The sequence below is a fragment of the Pinus tabuliformis genome, chromosome 9 (assembly GCF_031772625.1).
Source record: "Pinus tabuliformis cultivar Carrire ecotype Pingquan chromosome 9, CPIR1, whole genome shotgun sequence".
NCBI classification, from domain to species: domain Eukaryota; kingdom Viridiplantae; phylum Streptophyta; class Pinopsida; order Pinales; family Pinaceae; genus Pinus; species Pinus tabuliformis.
This window is the reverse complement of record NC_142307.1, coordinates 170,556,796-170,563,791: the sequence shown is the minus strand read 5'-3', so window position 1 is coordinate 170,563,791 and position 6,996 is coordinate 170,556,796.

Below are 6,996 nucleotides of genomic sequence, written 5' to 3'. Positions count from 1 at the left end.
ATAGTTGATGATTGTTTGAATATTGACGCCGCCTATTGGTAGGCCAACCCACGTGGGTCAGGTGGGTTTGACCCCCGCTGACTCCTCCATATGTGTGCCGTTATATAGTTGGGTGGAGTTCGCGTCACCGCGACCCAGACCCATATTTATCTAAATTTAAATAATGCAATTGGGGGATGGCGGGGCTGATGGCCTGCCACCACAACTTATATATATATATATATATATATATATAATAATTGAAAAAATTTCATTGGTAGTTTTTAAGGGCCACTATGAAAATTAAAGAGGTGAAAAATTCTCCCTGTCTGACTGCCAAGTTCCATGCACTGTCCCTTTGCGAAATTATTGGCCCATTAGTGAATGTCACTTGGCCTAGTTTGCCCAGAAATTTGACCGGATATATCTTGAGCATACGAACTTGGATTTGAGTGACGTTCACACCAGTTGAATCAGGATAATGAGCACTAAGATTTGGTACTAGTTTCACTTTAATATGATGACTTTTATTTTGACCTTTTTCAAGGCCACTTCTATTTCTTGAGCCACCTAGACCATTCCTCCCCACTAATGAGCTTTTGGGCTGCTAAAAGCTTTATCATTCAATTAGAAAGCGAGGGAATTCCTCCCCCACTTTCTCCTTTTCAATCCATCGGGCCTTACCTGGATGCATTCCCTTGAAACCAATACAAAGGTACTCCATGTCTCCACTTCATGAAGACTTGGTCTTCCTGTCAAGAACAATGTTCTCAGGTATCTTGTCCAAGTATTTAGGTGCAAAGTAATCCAATATAGGAATCTGTCCAACCTCTTCGGTGTCCATGATCAACAAAATTTCATAAAACTTCAAATTTTCAACATTCACCACCGAGTACATCTGCATGTATGTTGGCAAATTGAGAAGAAAAGTATTGTCTCCAATCGTCTCTAATATGGTGAATGGGCCATATTAGGTTCGTCTCAACTTCTTTCCTTCCCCTTTCATCCTGTCTTTTCTAATGTGGAGCCACACTTTGTCCCCAAACTAGAGTTGGTGATCGACTTGGTGCTTGTCATGTTGAGCTTTGTATTGAGCTTGACTTTTCTCCAACTACTCCTGCACTGCCTAGTGAATCATTTGAATTCGCCAAATGAACTTCTGCGCTTTTTCCATCTCATCTTTCCCATTGGAGTCTTAATCTCTCCCAAATATCATGTCTAAGGTATCCTTTGGAAAATATCCAAAGCATGTCTCGAATGGTGAGCTTTGAGTGGATGAATGCACTGCCCCGTTGTATGCATGTTGTACATAAGGAAGCTTCTAGCCCCACAACTTGGGATCCTTGCCACAAAAGGCTCAAAGTAAGTGTATCATTATGCAGTTAACAACCTCTATTTTTCTGTCAATCTACGGATGAAATGTCGTGCTCCTCTTCAACTTGGTGTCCATCATTCTACACAAACTTGTCCAAAAAGCTCCAAGAAAGCGAGAGTCTCAATCAGACACAATGGATGTGGGCACACCAAAGTGGACGCATACAAATTAGAAGAAGAGATGAGCAATCTACTCTGTCATGACCTACTTTTTACAAGGCATTAAGACACACATTTTTCTAAATCAATACTTAACAACATACAAATAGTCACGACCTCTCCTAGAAAAATGAAAAATTCTTACAAAATCCAGTGACACATTTTCCCATGGATGACTCAAAACAAGGAGTCATGTGTAGAGCCCCAATTTTCTATTAGTGAGCTTGCTAAGTGATCCAGGTTTATATTGGTGGCCACCATCCTATTCCACTTGGACCTTTTGTGCTGTACAACAACCCCCCATTTCTATAAAACCTTTACACAAAATTTTTAATATGAAATGGGTCCCTTTTTAAATAAACTTAGTTAGATTTGCGAGTTGTTAAATAAAACTGGTATTGACCTCATTACAAGAAAAATCTTTATCAAAAGGCTCGATGTAAATAATTCATTTTATAAAACCTTTTGATAAAAAACAAAGTGTTCCTTTAAAATATTATAAATAATTCCACATTTGCGATAAAGCGATCGGAGATCGCATATCGCAATGACAAAGGGACACACACAAACAAAGCCTCGTCAAATCCACCGATCCGATAAAGGAAATCTCATTCAGAAATCGAAGATATCATATGATAAAGGTACACACACAAGGCCTCATGGAATCTTCCGATCCGATGAATTAAATCACAATCGACAATCAGAGATGTTCATTAACAAAGGGATAAAGCGGAAGCCAAACCCCGATTGCGTTCAATCAATTAGGCACGCATCTCAAGAGGAAAATATACGCTAAAATGGTTTGCATGCATAACACTCCACTTTATTATAGATTTCTTTTCAAAAATTGGAGATATTTTTTGCAAGTCATAAAGCCTCTCCCTTTGAAACTCCCAATTGCGATTTGCGATTTATCATCAATCGTCGATCAAGGAAATCAAAAGCACGCTTGAAATAATCCTTTATACGATTGACGAGATGGGTATTTATGGTATTTATTCACCATGATTGGCAGTTTGAATGGCTATTAAATTCTACAGTTAAGAATAAGTCCTTTAAAATATTTCATTCGTGGTAATTCTTAACTGCATTTGATTCACCCTATGTTAATCACCGTAATTCTGTTCATTTTCATATTGGCTTTTAGCAGCGATATCTCTGTGTTACAGTTTGAAATTTCCTGTGCAGAGTTTCTTCGAACCCATGAATCCAGAGAATATGGGAAATAAATCTAAGATAGCCAAAGCAAATCCTACAGCCAAAGAACTAGGACCAAGAAAGAAGGGATTAATATCAGATACAACATGTCTCGGTTTGGAAATGCTAGTTGGGAAAGCATTTATAATTTAATAGAAGCAAAGGAACCAGAGGAATTAGAAGAAAAAGCCACAACCGATTCAACCAACAAGTCAAAGGGAACTCTCAAGGAATTGGCCTGTTCATACCTTCACAGGATAGTAGCGCGGGCCAAAATTTTGCCATACACTGATGTGGTTAGATGGGTTGTTGAGAAAATCCCAACTTCAGACAGAAAATTTTCCACGGCTGATGGAAGGATATTCGGCTCATTTAAGCCTGAAGATATTAGGCAAATGTACCATCTACCTCTAGCCGAGAAGAGATACAACAAGGCATTCCTGGAAGAATTTGCAAAGGAAAATGACTTGGAGTCGGACCCAATCAAGCACTGGAGGCATTTCCCGGAGAAACACAAGCACGAGTCATCGGGTAAGTATTCTGTCAACTCATTAGCTTCTCCTTACTGTTATGCTAGAGCTATGATGTGTAGACTGTGGGGACAACATGATTCTGCAAAATTCACTATAGAAATGGTCCCGTTAATGGAAGCTGCAATTAATGGTTATGTTATGGATTGGGAAAATATTTTGTCTGGTAGACTAGCCATTGAGATATTAGAATACAGAAGGAAAGCACATACAACTTCCTGGATCATTCCTCCTTTCTACTACAGTGCATACATTCTGGATATTATTTGTTTTAATTCTGAATACCTGGTACTCGGATGGAAGTGGACTTCCCAAGATCCGAATCCTATTCACATTTATCACAAACAGTTGTGGAAGGCACACTATAAAAATCACCTGTACAGAATTTGCAATAGTTTTGTTTTACCTATATTTTATTCTATCTTCAATAAGCCTGCCCCCAGGATATCCTAGGAAGTAGCAGTTGACCTGACAGTAGTAGGTAGTTGGTTCGGAGAGGAGAAATTTACCTATGTGAGGCTTTTTGGTAGTCTCACTAAACCCCTTGTTCTCCTTCTGTATGTTCCCGATAAATTGTTAGCATGGGAATTGGCATATCAGATAATAGTTGAAGGGACATCAAGAACCCTTAGGGATTCCAAGAAGCAGATGTGGCCTATATTCTCCCTACGATGTGGCATTTTCACCTTACATGACTACAAGCATGCAGAGAAAGAGGCAGAGAAGTTTCAAATGCTGAATCTTGCCACCATTCTGAATAGGCAATATGATCCAAGAAAAGTTTCCCATAATGTTACTACTCAAGCTAAACTTGCTAAATTCGATCATGAAGTGGATGAATTTGATGATTTATTTGCTTCAGCCGAAACATTTTTTCAGGTTAAAGGATTTCCTAGGATCAGGTATGAAGAAGAGGGGCTAGAAACATTCAATAGGCTCAGAGCCCAGAGGTTGCAAACTCTGCCTTTGGACCTATTAGCTACAACTCCTACTGTTTAGTTACAAAGTCAAAGTGAACAGAAAGCAGCCGAAAAGACTCCTGTAGTTGAGAAGATCCCTAAAAAATAAAAATTGCTAGAGCAGGAGCAGGGACAAGGAGATAGTAGTGAAATCATTGATTCAAGTATTTATGTTGATCCTAAACTAAAGAATGGCAACAATTTGACTCTATCATTAGTAATACTGAGAGCCTACAAGGATTCAACACACCTGAGGTGACAACTGGTCATAAATCATCAATCAATACAGTTCCGATTGAAGGAAGTATAGGCCCACCCATAACTCAAAAGGATGTAGAAACGAGTATCCATCCGATAAAATTGTTCTACATGTAGAAGAAATACCACCATTGGATGTCTTCTACAGCCCTAAGTATAGGGATGTAATCAAAAGACAAAGGAAAAAGAGGAAAGTTGATCAATCTCCTCTTTTGACTTCACAAATGGAGATAACAAACGTGGTATGGAGAGAAGAAGTCAATCCTTCTGAAGATCTCACTAAAATTTCTCAGTATGCTGGAGCATACACAACAACCACAATAGACAAAGCAACGGAGGTCAGTAACTTACTCAAAGAAAAAGATCAAGCAATTATTTTGCTGGAAACACAGGTACAAGAGAAGTAGCAGAATATAGAGCAGTTGGAATATCAGTTAGCAGCCCAGAGGCAGTCCAATGACCAATTGAACGAGCGATTGCTCAAAGAAAAACAAAGGATTGATCAACATGCAGTTCAGAAGCAACAAGAATTATCCCAAGCATTGAACAAGTTGAAATCATTAAATGAAAAGTTAAGCAAATCAAAGGAAGAACAGATCGCCCAACTATCACTCCAAATAGAAAGATTCAAAGAATATTCCCAAGTGGGAGAATTTAGATTGGAGGCTCTCCAAATTACCAAAGCATTGTCTAATTAGTTGAGCCTATTATGTCATAATATCTCACTCGTTCTTCCTCTATGTGAAATATCAGCATCCATGATTGATAAATCAGCTGATGCGAGACTAAGATTGGAGCAAGCAGGTGAAAGATTAACAGATTTTCTCTCTTGGAAAGAAACCAAAGAAGGAAAAGCTGCTAATCTACCACAAATTATGGAATCGCATAAAGGAATCTTATTCGCTGAATGGAAATCTCAACTAATGAAAGCAGAAAGAGCAACATCAAGATGCAGATCGACAATAAATAACCTGGTTGAATTGATTAATGATACTCTTTATTTGTCAAATTTAATTACAGAGTGTTCTCCAGGGAAACTTCCATCAGTGAAAGCATTAGAACAGACATGGAAATAGGAGCTGGAGCAAAGGGAAAGATTAATCACAGGTATTCAAACTTTAACATGGGAAACCTTTTGGTTTTTCCTTGTTAAGCCACATAGTCAGAGGACAACGATGAAATGCCTCATCGATGCAATCGGCCATATGGTTCCCGAAATTACTGATGCCACATATACTGCCCAATTACACTCAAACATGAGTCATCCACCAGAATTTCAACCGATGATCGCCATTTGTCAGCTCAAGTCACAAGATAGTTAGCCAATACAGTGAACCATTATGACCGACTGCAGCATGCCTATTTCGAGAAGATTTTCATATATTTGTGATTTGGTTATACCAGCTCATAGCACATTTATTTCATAGTTTATTAACTTAATAACATTTATATAGTCTTTCATGTCTTTAGAAAGGGTCCTCAAATTTTTGTATTAAGACTTGGATCAGAAGTTGCACTACTGTGCTTTCGATATATTTATTTTTTATAAAAACTGGACCTGAATTTGAGTTTTGATGGAGAATACTTTTATGTGATATGCACTATTGCTTCCTGTAAAAGAATTTCCAAGTTGAAAGGCGGGATCTGAATGCAACTCATATTGGAGGAGATTCAAATACATATGGTACTACTATCTATGTTTTTGCTTCATGCTTTTATGTGAACCAACATTTATTTATTTTTCTATTATTGATGTATGTATATGTTTTCACAACAATTCTTTGACTTATCACTATTGAATGTTTAAGAGATGTTATTTTTTTTATATATGTATGTCAATGATATATGAAGATTAGTGTGATAATGTTTTAATTATTATTTTTTTCAACTACTTGAACAAAGTAATCATCATAAGAATAAATATTATTGTTTACAAGTAGAGTCATCTATATGCCTACTTATCAATAAGAATCATAAAAAATTGCACTAAGTGAAAGACTTCCCGGGATAGATTAGTTATTTATATTGTTTCATTTTAGAATAAATCATTCACCATTCCCATTAGATATTAGAAAATCGATCACTTATCCATCCCATTTATAAATCATTGGGAAACTGGTTCCATTATATCTAGTCGGATCCACCACACCAAACGGACAAGGAGTTGCCTTTAAGGTCCGAACCGAGTGGTTTTTCCCGATGTTGATGCAGCGATTTTTGAGGCATCAACATTTTTGGCACTAGAAGGAGGGCATGAATTGTGAATGGTGAGAAAACCCAAATCTATAGTCCATTATGAGAGTAAATCTTCCTCCACCTCACCTCCGACTTCTCCCTCGCATGTTGGAACTCCAGTTTTCAAGTGAGAAGTTGAGGAAATAACAACCACTGCTCAACCCAAAAACATCTCAGATAAATCAACTCTGGAATCTTCTGAAGTATAGTCTCTAATTCACAAACTTCAAGGATTCTCAATATCACCACAGAAATCTGAGTTATCTCAAGGCAGTGTAACTTTGCAATTCGTTCCTTCTCACCCC